This window comes from Heterodontus francisci, chromosome 18, assembly GCF_036365525.1.
Source record: "Heterodontus francisci isolate sHetFra1 chromosome 18, sHetFra1.hap1, whole genome shotgun sequence".
Lineage (NCBI taxonomy): Eukaryota > Metazoa > Chordata > Chondrichthyes > Heterodontiformes > Heterodontidae > Heterodontus > Heterodontus francisci.
This window is the reverse complement of record NC_090388.1, coordinates 57,075,381-57,088,559: the sequence shown is the minus strand read 5'-3', so window position 1 is coordinate 57,088,559 and position 13,179 is coordinate 57,075,381. Positions and strand designations below refer to the sequence as shown.

The following is a 13,179-nucleotide window of genomic DNA, read 5'->3' as shown; positions in this document are numbered from 1 at the left end:
AGTAGCAGTGTACAGTGATTTTTCAATGTCAGGGCAAAGACTAACCCCTGCGCCTCCAGTACCAGCTATATTTAGCCACTGTGAGACAGTACCGTTCTACTGCTGTCAACACTCTAAATGATGAGGGTAACTTCCACCTGTGAAAAGTCAAGGGGAGAGATTAAAGGGAAGAATGGGTAACCAGAGATAGCACACCAGGCCCAGAAACCTAAAACCTCCTCGTAAAAAAAAAATCAGTAGAGAATGTTTGTAACGATTTTTTTCACTTTCTTTCCCCCTTACCTTCAAACACACAAAAGCAGCAGTCAAAATATGAGCGATGAATCTTTTCTCTTAAAAATAAAGCATGCTTTTATTAAGCATCAAGTTCCTTTCCATTTATTAGCAATTTTAAATACTTATTAAATTGCAACAAGCATTGGATTGCATACAAACTTCTTCACCCCCTAAGACAGGACCACATGACATTACAGTGAATATTTTCTTTCCCAACACTGCTTCAAGATGCCTGGAGCATGCTCATGAATGATTCTGGTAGTTGCATGCACATTCTATATCTTTTCTGTTGTATTTCACAGCTGCCACAATGATATCTTGGTTTCAGCTGCTATCCATCCAATATGTCTTCTCCTTCAAATGGCCAATACACAGAAGATAGTCTTAAAATGAATGACTGCTGCCTAAAAAGCAGGCATTGACCTGCATGATCCTGTATTGTTGGTGACCGAGCACCTACACTTGAATGGAATAAAGGCTCTTGCAGCTCATGAAAACATGGCATTGTGAATAATGCCACAGATGGCCACGTGTGCCATCAATAAATATCCTGGATGTAGAAAAACTGCTCCATCCTCTCATTCTGCTGTCAGTTTTCTAGAGGAAAAAAATGTTTGTTTTCCCAGGTGAACAACGCATCAGAGACATGCTAGATTGACTGATGTTTCATTTGATGGCATGGAATAAGCCGGAGGCACAGAACTAGAGGACTGTGGTGACCTTAAATCCATAGCCTCCTGGTGTTGGAGTTTGTCAGAAGAACATGTTCCAGCAGACGCACTGCTTCCCTGGTGAATCTGCTGAAACAGTTCTCCCGCAGATGTTCCAAGTAGATGTATGCACTTTTGTGTGCACTGTAATGGCTGGTGCAGATAGTTAGCCCCTGGTGTATTAAGTGAACCTGCCCAGTATTTCTCTTTTCATCCTCTTCTTTCACCTCTCAAAAGGTGCCAAAATAATTCCCATATCTAGATTTTTAAATGTATCAAAAGCGTTCCTATTAAAATCACCAAAAGGTACATCAACAAAAATACAGCAAAAAAACTCCATCACAAATCCAACTCTTAAAAGTTCAAAGTTAAATTTCCTAATCAAAATTGCTGTTCTCTGAGCCGATACAGTGCACTAAGGACAAGCAGCTAAAACCATCCGAAGGCACTGTTCTAACCGAGGGCTGGTGGATGTCAGGCAATCCCTGCACTCCACAAAGAAGGCATTCGCCTACTTGAACCTCCACAAGACATACTCCAGGCCCAACTACTTCCTTAAGCAATCTCAATACGCCAAGCTGAGATAAAAAAGGTCCATCTCCAACCGTGTGCAATTTAACTCAAACTGAGCCTAACCAATCAACCCCTCCTTCTCGACATGAGCACCTCAACTCTTTCATCCTTGGCAACCTGGAGTTCTTGTCATACTGCCAAGCTCAGCTCACCTGCTGCATTGCTGAGAATAAAGACCCCATACATCCCTCACACTACTGTGGGAAACCACCAAAGTCCTTAGCGGTCACTTCATCACCATCATCACTGCCAAGAAGCATAAAGGCCTGCAAACCCAGAAAGACCTGGAACAAAAGGTAAAGGAGTTAGAATTGCAACACAGGTGACACCAAATATAGCACAGAAAGAAGGGAACTAAATAGCCTCTTACCAATGAGTGCCGAAATGCTCCTCCAATATACCAAAGCCAAAATATTATAAACCGGAATGATAAAGCAAGGAAGTACCTCATATACACCCTTCAGCAACAAATGCATATCAAGATGACTATCAATCAAGTGAGTTGATGATAACCTCACCTCCGAACCGACTAAAACAGAGAGCTGGCAAGTGCCTCCAAGTGCCAGGCCACACCACAAGAAATTGCACAATATCTATACAACCTCTTTCTCTCACCTGTGAAAGAAAACACAGTTGCTTGGTTCCCTAATCTCAGCCACCAAACTCCAGCTGGTGATAAAAAGCCTCCAAAAAAATGAATACCAAGGCCTGAGGGGTTCTGCAAGGTCCTACATTCTGGAACTCATTGTGCCCTATTGAAACTCCGACACTGTGTTGAAGACAAAAACCCTCCCAGACACACTCAGGCTAAATTATAATCAATCTGCCGACTGCAACTGGACAATATGTTGCAAGTCACCCAGTGTCTCTTCAACAATCAGCTTTTGACTTGATTAAACAGAAGCTTAGATAAGACTCCATGGTTTAAACTCTCAGAATCTTGTCTTGAAATAAATTAGAAGTTCTGAAAAGTAAAGACCTGGCTTTGGAACCTGCAGGCATGTGAGAAATTGCAGTCACTTAAGCCAACAGATGAGGCTGCACTAAACCAGTGCCAGAAAATGTCCTACTTTCCAGTAGGGTACCAAGGTCCCTTCAAAACTGAGTTCCACAGAACAGAAAACCATAATCACAAATCCATCTGCATCAGCACAAGAAAGAGTTAGCCTCTTGTTTGTGCAAAAGAAGAAACCTCTGATAAGAGATATGGCTTCTAGATGGTTTCAATAGGTTATTGGTTTTAGCTTTGTGGGGAAAGAGTCAAATACTGGCACTGCAAACGTAGGTCCTCGCTGCCACTGGAACTGCACTTTCCCTTTTGATACGGACAAAGGCAGAATTACTCATTGCTAAATTGCAACAGAATGCGACTTGCAATTATATTTTCCCTTTTAGTAGCTGAGTGGCATAACAGGTTATCACACTGGCCTACGAACATACGTACAAACATACGAATTAGGAGCAGTAGTAGGCCACTCACCCCCTCGGGCCTGCTCCATCATTCAATAAGTTCATGGCTGAACTGATTTCTCCACATTACCACCTACTCCCGATAACCTTCCACCCCCTTGCTCATCAAGAATCTATCTACCTCTGCCTTAAACACATTCAAAGATTCTGCTTCCATTGCCTTTTGAGGAAGAGAGTTCCAAAGACTCACGACCCTCAGAGAAAAAATTTCTCCTCATCTCTGTCTTAAATGGGCAACACCTTATTTTTAAACCTCTAGTTCCAGATTCTCCCACAAGGAAAACATCCTTTCCACATCCACCCTGTCAAGACCCTTCAGGATCTTATATGTTTCAATCAAGTTGCCTCTTACTCTTCTAAATTCCAGCAGATACAAGCCTAGCCTGTCCAATCTATTCCTTGTAAGATAGCCTGCCCATTCCAGGCATCAGTCTAGTAAACCTTCTTTGAACTGCTTTCAACGCATTTACATCCTTCCTTAAATAAGGAGACCAGTACTGTACACAGTACTCCAGATGTGGTCTCACCAATGCCCTTTATAACTGAAGCATAACCTCCCTACTTTTCTATTCAATTCCCCTTGCGATAAGTGATAACATTCTATTAGCTTTCCTAATTACATGCTGTACCTGCATTCTAAACTTTTGTGATTCATGCACTAGGACACCCAGATCCCTCTGCATCTCAGAGCTCTGCAATCTCTCACCATTTAGATAATATGCTTCTTTGTTATTCTTCCTGCCAAAATGGACAACTTCGCATTTTCCCACATTATATTCTATCTGCCAGATTTTTGCCCACTCACTTAACCTATCTATATCCCTTTGTAGCTTCCTTATGTCCTCTTCACAACCCACATTTCTACCTATCTTTGCGTCATCAGCAAATTTAGCAACCATACCTTCGGTCCCTTCAACTAAGTCATTTATATAAATTGTAAAAAGTTGAGGCCCCAGTACAGATCCCTGTGGCACACGACTCGTTACATCTTGCCAACCAGAAAATGACCCATTTATACCTACTCTCTGTTTCCTGTTAGCTAGCCAATCTTCTATCCATGCCAATATGTTATCCCCTACGCCATGAGCTTTTATTTTTTGCAATAACCTTTGATGTTGTACCTGTCACTACAAGCACATACATTTGAATCCAAGAGACTGATATAATTAAATCAGCCTTTGCCAACTGTAAGAGACACACATGAAATGCATTTGAGCCAGTCTCAACACACCTCTTACTACTCACAAATTCACAGTAAAAATCTGATGTGGAAACTGGAAACATCCAAGTTGGTACAGCAGGGATACCTTTCCGCCATTTGCAGGCATGAATACTTTCATTTTTGACACATTATTGGCATGATGAAGAGGGAGCTTTACTCCATTTCTGAACTGACAATGGAGTGCTGTATAATGATAATGGGCACTAAGGCTAAAGAATATTCCATTGTCTACCATCCCTCACATTGACCAGAACTATCCTCCAGTGAAGCAATTTTTTTTTCAAATACTCATCAAAATACAATGGATATGTCTACCAGAATCTTTAACGTTAACTGCTGCTGCATCTACTCATGTTTTGAACTTAGGTATTCTCTTATAACACCACACGCTCTCTTCTCCCCATTTACTACCCTTATTCACTCTCATGAGGCCTTGTGCCTCTTGTAGCTAAACAGAAGCGTGAGCAGCCTGTTTCAAGCCCTCCACCAGTGTGACTGTTGGCCAGCTGCTAGAGAAACCAACTGGAGATTCCCTCCCAATCTTACTCCTTCTGATGAAAAGCAAGGATCCCACACAGTACTGCTCCACATAACATGCCCAGTATTGGTAAATCAGAAATTAATAGGGTCAAAAACCCATCTGCCAATCTGTCAGGCAAAGCACTACTACTCCAGTGTTGATATTCCAACATGCAAAGCCAACAGGTTTGTATGATCATCTATGTTCTTCCGGAAAGCTAGAAAACAGCACATACAAGACTTTGTTAAGAGTCATAGTGGTGTAAGAGGCTAGATAACAATTCTGGAATCAATCAGTTCCACTGGAGGAATGTTTAGATGGGAGGAGGGTGAAGATGAGGGAGCACTTGGTAGGTGTAAAAAGAAAACAATTTGCCACTTGTAAAATGAGAAAATGCCACTGACGCTCTGATTGCAGAGGAATCATTGCTTAAATGATGCACTGAAAAGATGAAACCTGTATTACAAAAATGCAGTTCTTGTTTAGGTGAGATCATGAAGGCTTTTTCAACATTTTCAACGACAGCAACACTGTACTGAGTTGTGTTCTAGTCAGGATGCTGTCAGCAGCAGCCTGGTTAAATAAATAAGGCATCCAATGCTGGAGTCTGTATGTCTCCTCTTTCCTTCTTTTCTCCCCCTCCTTCCATGTAGTTTCTTAGCTCAAACAAAGCTTGCTTGTACTGTATTCTAAAGCTTTAATTCTCAACAATTTGCACTGTAAAAACAAAATCAATAGTTCTAACAAAATTAGATTCCATTTAATGTGATGGATGCAGAGAATTCATCCTGTTTCAGACCATCAGAACCTCTAAAGTATAGATTTTTAATCGAATCTCATAGCTACTCCAGCATAATAATATTCAAAAATAGCTTCTGAATGATTTTCTGTGATCTCCATGTTTTTGTATTAGAAGGAGGTGGGGAATATAGTATCCAGTTTCATATGCAAACACCTGCTTCAAAAATGGGTGAATCACAAATGCTTTTGCTGATTGTATCTTCTAACACTTGCCAAATAAAGTCCACCCAGGTGATAGAAATTATTAATATTAATCACCAGATTACCAATGCCTATACTTAGTACATTAAATTTTTAATTATTATAGATTTCTGTAGTGACTGTCCCAGCAAGGATTCTGAGAGCAAGACTTTCAGTTGTATTTCATCCTGAACACATGATTTGCATCAGGATTCTACGAGATTGTTTGTTCTTGTGCTTACATTGAATGACAGTTTTTATAAGTTCTGCAGGTTCCTTTTTTAATCTTCCATTACATCTTCATTGTTCACCCAAAGATCTGCTATCCGAGATCCTTTGCACACAGTCAAGTTTCAGTTCACAGGAAACACACACTCACCTATGGAAGCTGACTCTGCATTGAGCATATTTAAAAATTATCTGTAGACAGTTTGAATCAGTGTTTAAAATTATATATCAATTTATATTAGTTCAATTAGAAGTTAACGTTTTAGAGCATTCAAAAAGCTCACAATAACTCACATTTATATAGAACTGTTAACATTGGAAAATGCCACATGTGCTTCACAGAGGAGAAAAGAACAGAAGACAAGCCTAGTGGTCGACCTAGGAGCAATGTCAGAAAGATTTGTCAAACAGATGGTTTTGTAAAGGCTTTTGAAAAGAACAGTAGGGAGGTCGAGAGGTGGAAGGGTTTGCAGAAGGAGTTGCAAGACTAAAATTGAGAGGGATGAAGGCTGTGCCCAAATAATGGAGCTGAGGAATAGGGGAGATGCATATCAGGCCTTCTAATATCTCCTTCTTCAGCTCAGTATTCATTTCTATGAAGCATCTTGGAACATTTTTTCTGTATTAAAGGTGCAATAGAACTGAAAGTTGTTTTTGAGACCAAAGTCAGAAGACCAGATGGCACAGATGAGAACATAACACTGGAGAAAATTGCAAAAGTAAGATGTAATGAGATCCATGAGGGATTTATAGATGAAGGAGATTTTGAATTCAATGCAGTACAAAAAGCCAGCAAGGATGAGGTGATTAGCAAGCAAGGCTAAGTGTGTGGTGTGGTATGATTAGCAGAGGTTTATTTTATTCTTCCATGGGATGTGGGCATCACTAGCAAGGCCAGCATTTTATACCCATTCCTAATTGCCCTTGACAACTGAGAGGTTAGCTAGTCCATTTCAGAGGGCAGTTAAGAGTCAACCATATTATTGTGGGTCTGAAATCCCATGTAGGTCAGACCAGGTAAGGACATCAAATTTCCTTACCCAAAGGACATTAGTGACCCAGATGGGTTTTTATGACAATTGATAGTTTCATAGCTAGTTTTCAATTCCATATTTTTATTCATTAAGTGAATTTAAATTCTACTAGCTGCTGTAGTGTGATTTGAACCTGTGTCCCCAGGGCAGCCTCTGGATTGCTAGTTCAATGACATTACCACTACACCACCATCTCCCCATGAGAGTTGATGGTAACTGAAAATCAGGAGGCCAGCAAAGAGGACTTTGGTGAAATTGTGTCACGAGATCATTAGTGCGAGAACATTTGAACATAAGTACATACGAATTAGGAGCAGGAGTAGGCCATTTGGCCCCTCGAACCTACTCCGCCATTTGATAAGATCATGGCTGATCTGATTGTGGCCTCAAATCTACTTTCCAGTCTACTCCCTATATCCTTTGACTCCCTTGTCAATCAAGAATCTATCTAAAATAAAAGCAAAATACTGCAGATGCTGGAAATCTGAAATAAAAACAAGAAATGCTGGAAATACTCAACAGGTCTGGCAGCATCTGTGGAGCGAGAAGCAGAGTTAACGTTTCAGGTCAATGACCCTTCATCTCACGCAGCCTTAAAAATATTCAACAACCCTGCATCCACTGCTCTCTAGGGAAGAGTAAGAGTTTCATGACATTGGGCATAAGATAGGGGTAGAAGTGGTAATGTTGCAAACATGAAACTAAACAGTCTTAGTGCTGAGTAAGATATCAAATTTGAAGCTCAACTGTGGGGTAAGACATAACACAAAGCCTGTGCACAACCTGGTTCAACTGAGCAAGTAGCTAGAGAGGAGGGAGTCAGTGGTGAGGTTAAAAAGTTTCAGCTTTCCAATATGCAATTAGACAAAATTCTGTCCCATTCATCAGACAGGCAGTCAATAGAAGTGTTGGAGATGTACAGCTGGATGCCATCAGCAGACATATAGAAGGTAAAGACATTCCTGACAAAGGATAATGTCACCAAAGAGTAACATATGAATATAGGAAGAGGAAGTGAACAAAGATGGGGAAATGTGGCAGTGATCAGGCAGGTCTGGGATGGGGGTGAGTGTGTCGATAATCCATTGCCATAGATATACTTTATATTAAATGGGTAAAATTTGCATATGTGGTATATATGAAATCACTACACCCTTGCATATATTGAGTAATGGAGCATTCAATTTTACTAGATCTGTGATCTACTGTTTATTACGAGATGATGTGTTAGCATTCTTGGTCTGTTAATGGCCAACAGAGGTGGTCAAATTTGGACCAAGATAATGTCAGCTCTAACTTTTTCATCTTCCCTTCTTGTGGGGGAAACACCGACCCAACAGGACAGCTGAGGTCATGTACTCTAAGCCTGATGATAATATATCTCGATCGAGTGAACGTTTGAAAAAATAATGCTTTTTATTGATTGTTATCCTGTAGGGGAGATTTAAACTGTAATGCCATTGACTTTAATAGCCACAGGAATTAATGCTGTATTAATCTTCTTGAAAGTTGTCATCTGAAAGTGGACTATTCATAGAGACATCATAAATTAGCTGTGATACCCCAAAGACACAGTTATGTCTTGACACCCTACCATCTGTCCTTATCAGTCTAAGATAGAGACTATAATTGTGACATAAAAGCATCAATTGATTGCTTGAGGCTTTCTAATGCACCTGCCAGCCTGCCGTCTCCCACACATAAGATACTTAAGCAGGAGCCAAATCTGAACTGAGGCATATTATTTAAATCACCCTTAATAAGTACCACCATGATCCAGAGAGTTGCTATATATTATGTGTAACGCTACACACTGACAATGACATTCTGACTTCCAAACCATTTTAACTTGCAAAGAATAATAAAATAAAGTCAGTACATCTGTCAAAGATGCAGAATTTTTTGGATTTTGTTTTATTTATCCAGCTGCCTGCTGGCAAGATACAGATTGGGTTGCAGACTTCTACATGACTGCAGTCAGTACCATTATGAGCTGGACAAGGGGAGGTGTGGTTTCAAGGAAAAGAGTATGAAATATACTTCACTAGCACAAACTAATGCTTATCAAGTGAAAATTAAAAGCTAGAGACAGAATTGAGAAAAAGTTAGTTAGCTGTCCCATTGGTTCAGTACATATGTGACCTCACCAAACAGGTGCAGGAATCACATGCTCTCACAGGACAGTGTAATCCTATACATCACAGGCTTCAACCTGGAGACCACAAAGGGTCTTGAAGGCAATACCGCATTCTGTTTATACCTTGCAACATCTTAACCCAGCTGTGGAGAACCTCCCTTTTTCGAGTCATATTATCCAGACAACTGCTTTCTGACTATTTGAGCAGTTTGTATGTGCGTACCCAGAGTTTGTAATTGAATCTGACAAATGCCTCCCCATCCCTTTTCATTTTCACATTCAGATTGCAACACAAGACTCAAGAGATTATAATTGTCATTCACACGGTCATTTTTATATCATTTTGTTTTAATGACTTAATGATATTGCAAATATCATGATATCAGCATGCTGTATGAAACAGGATTATGTGGCCAGGTTACAGGTGTAGTTAATTTAAATGGATCTATTTATTGGGTAGTCACACCCTTATTACATGTATAATTATGGAACTAATAATATTCTACACTCTCTGAAAAATAGGAAGCCAAAACATCCTATTGTTTACAGCATTTAGTAAGAAAAATTCATTCCAACAATCAAATGCAAATCTGAAAATAGCAATATTCCAAGGATGACATCAAGAGGCAGTAACACCCTGAGCACAGACTGTGCAGGTTATAAACAGGTAGATCAGTGCATTTGAAATTAATTTATATTGGAAACAAAGCTCTTGAAGCTGTTTCTCAATTCTAGGCAATGTTCCTACTGTCGATATGCTTTGTTGTTTTTGTTGACAAAAGCCATAAACAGTGAGGCTTCCCCTGAGATGGGGAGGTTATGCACCTGTCAGTGATCACAAAATAACTTTATTCATTAGTACAAAGCTGAGCATAACATTTCAGCTGTTCAGTCCAATGGCAACCAACATACACAGGCTATTCTCCCCTCCCCCTCACCTCTAACCTCAAGCCACTTTGCACAAATGCTTCCGTTGAGGACAGCGCGAAAAATCAGAACTGCGGTTGAAACCTTTTATTTGGTAATGCACTGTATGTCTGGCAATGCAAACACTATATTGTTTTCTTCAGTTTGCTCTTGACTTTGGAGGTGCTGTCAGTAACAAATTGTTAAGTATGAGAATTGTATTCATCTCGTCCTTCCCATTAAGTTAAACATCTAGCACCTCAATCACAAAATTTACATATTTTGATAGAATTGTTTCCACTTTGTAACCATCGTTTTTCTGACAATACTTCCGAAGAACCAATTATTTTCACATTTTAATGTAGATTCTCAACTATGGTCAGTTTGTAAAAACTACAAGGTTTGTTTTACAGATTAGATGTTGTTATTCGTGGACTCGCCTGGGGATCTACAACAACAAATTATATTTATATAGCACCTTTAACATAATAAAATGTCCCAAGGCACTTCACAGGAGCATTATAAAACAAAATATGACACCGAGCCACATAAAGTCAGAGGACCAAAAGCTTGGTCAAAAAGGTAGGATTAAGGACTGTCTTAAAAGGAGGAAAGTGAGGTGGAGGTGGAAAGATGTAGGGAGGATATTCCAAAGCTTAGGGCCTAGGCAACTGAAGGCACGGCCACCAATGGTGCAGCGATAAAATTGGGGATGCACAAGAGGCCAGAAACAGAGGAGCACAGGCATCTCGGAGGTTTGTGGGGCTGGAGGAGATTATAGAGATAGGGAGGAACAAGGCCATGGACATATTTGAAAACAAGGATGAGAATTTTAGAATCAAGACGCTGCTTAATGGGGAGCCAGTGTAAGTCAGCGAGCACAGGGGTGATAGGGGAACAGGACTTGGCGCGAGTTAAGACACGAGCAGAAGAGGTTTGGATGACCTCAACTTTATGGAGGGTAGAATATGGGAGAACTGCCAGGAGTGCTTTGGAATATTAAAGTCTAGAGGTAACAAAGGCATGAATGAGGGTTTCAGTAGCAGATGAGCTGAAACAGGGGCAAAGTTGGATGAATGTTACAGAGGTGGAAATAGGCAGTTTTAGTCATGGCACGAATATGAGGTCGGAAGCTCGTTTTGGGGTCAAATGTGACACCAAGGTTGCAAACAGACTGACATAATCTTGGCATGTTGCCAGGGAGAGGGATGGAGTTGCTATCTAGGGAACGGAGTTTGCAGCGGGGACGGAAAACAATGGCTTCAGTCTTCCCAGTATTTAATTGAAGGAAATTTCTACTCATCCAATACTAGATGTTGGATAAGCAGTCTGATAATTTAGCAACAGTGAAGAAATTGAGAGAGGTGGTGGTGAGGTAGAGCTGAGTGTCATCAGCATACATGTGAAAACTGACACAGTGCTTTTGGATGATGTTGCCAAGGGGCATCATGTAGATGAGAAATATGAGGGGGCCAAGGATAGATCCCTGGGTGACACCAGAGGTAATGGTGCGGGAATGGGAAGAGAAGCCATTGCAAGTGATTCTCTGGTTATGATTAGATAGATAAGAATGGAACCAGGTGAGAGCAGTCTCACCCAACTGGACGACAGTGGAGAGGCAGTATAAGAGGATGGTATGGTCAACCATTTCAAAGGCTGCAGATAGGTTGAGAAGGACAAGGAGGTAATGTTTACCTTTGTCGCAGTCACATAGGATGTCATTTGTGACATTGATAAGAACTGTTTCGGTACTGTGGCAGGACAAAAACCTGATTCGAGGGATTCAAACATGGAGTTCTGGGAAAGATATGAACAGATTTGGGAGGCCAAAACACGTTCAAGGACTTAGGGGAGGAGAGGGAGGTTGGAGATGGGATAGTAGATGGAGTCAAGGGTTGTTTTTTTTGAAGTGAGGGGTAATGATAGCAGATTTAAAAGAGAGAGGGACAACACCTGAAGAGGTGTTGTGAAACCATTCACAATATCAGCTAACTACTGCATTAGCCAATCAACATCTTGAACAATGGAATGTGGTGGTGGGTGTTACCAAATAAGATGTAATTTCTTCAAAAAAACTAAAGAGAAAATCACAAAAGAATTGATTATAGAGGCAATTATTGATTTTATTGGCCCCTCAAGGGTGTTCAGGCTGGACACAGTCCTTCAGAACCATATTGAAACTAAGCAAAAGGGGCTTTAATCTTTCTTGTCTTTCCCCAGTGACAGAAAAGTGCCAATGCAGTTTAATCCTGTGGCAAATAAAACAGTTACCAAACAGTTCGCTGTCATTGTTTAGAACTCCAGGCATATACTAGAAGGACTTCTCTGCCCACCTAAGTGATCCAGTGAGGTGGATTTGTGGCAAAAAGGGGAAATGGTTACATTTCGGGCTCCAGACCACCAATCTATCACTGAGTATAATGGCAATCTATTCATAGCAGGCACATACTATTGTAAAGCAACTCGCATGAGGACCTGGATGAAGTAATTGCTGTCAAGAAACCAGATAAGTGACACTGGTCTTGAATGCCTAGGACGTCAAGGTGGTTAGCATGTTGCCAGCTGCATTGTGTAGTTGTTCCACTACACAGTGTAGTTATTCCACTACACTGATAAGAAAGTCAGGAAGTTAGTACCAGCTGCTCAAAGAGATTACCCAGACAGCACATGCTCATATTTAAAGGGCTTGGTACCTATGATGATTGTGTTGCAGAGAAGCAAGCAGCTACTTCACGCCTCTAACTGTCAGAACCACTGTTCTATGATGTGATTAAAAGGATAGTGGTCACACACTCATACATTTTATGGTGAGATGCACTGCTGTGTTGATGGTACTTACTGTCTGTCTTGTGAGGCAAACTCACACATGTCTGTTGTTGAATAATCCAATTTAGGCATATTGGCCAGTAGTTGGGGGAGGGAGGTGAAAGAGAAGGAGATAAGTGGGGTCTCTTGGGTCAAGGTGACTCCAAGATGACAAGCGGAGATAGAAGTTTATAACTAATTCAAATCAATGTGGCAGGCTCACTAGTTTGATATCTGAGTCAAGTGGGTCTGCAATACACCAGAGAATTGCTGATGCTTGATCAGTTCAGTAATGGAACCTGGAGGTGAAGATTTGT

General features: G+C 40.7%; 1 protein-coding gene across 3 annotated transcripts in view; it reads right to left on the bottom strand.

The window, feature by feature from the left end:
- LOC137379652 (ninjurin-2-like) overlaps positions 1 to 13,179 on the bottom strand; it is a 354,918-nt gene that overhangs the window by 213,672 nt on the left and 128,067 nt on the right. The gene's annotated exons all lie outside the window — the stretch shown is intronic.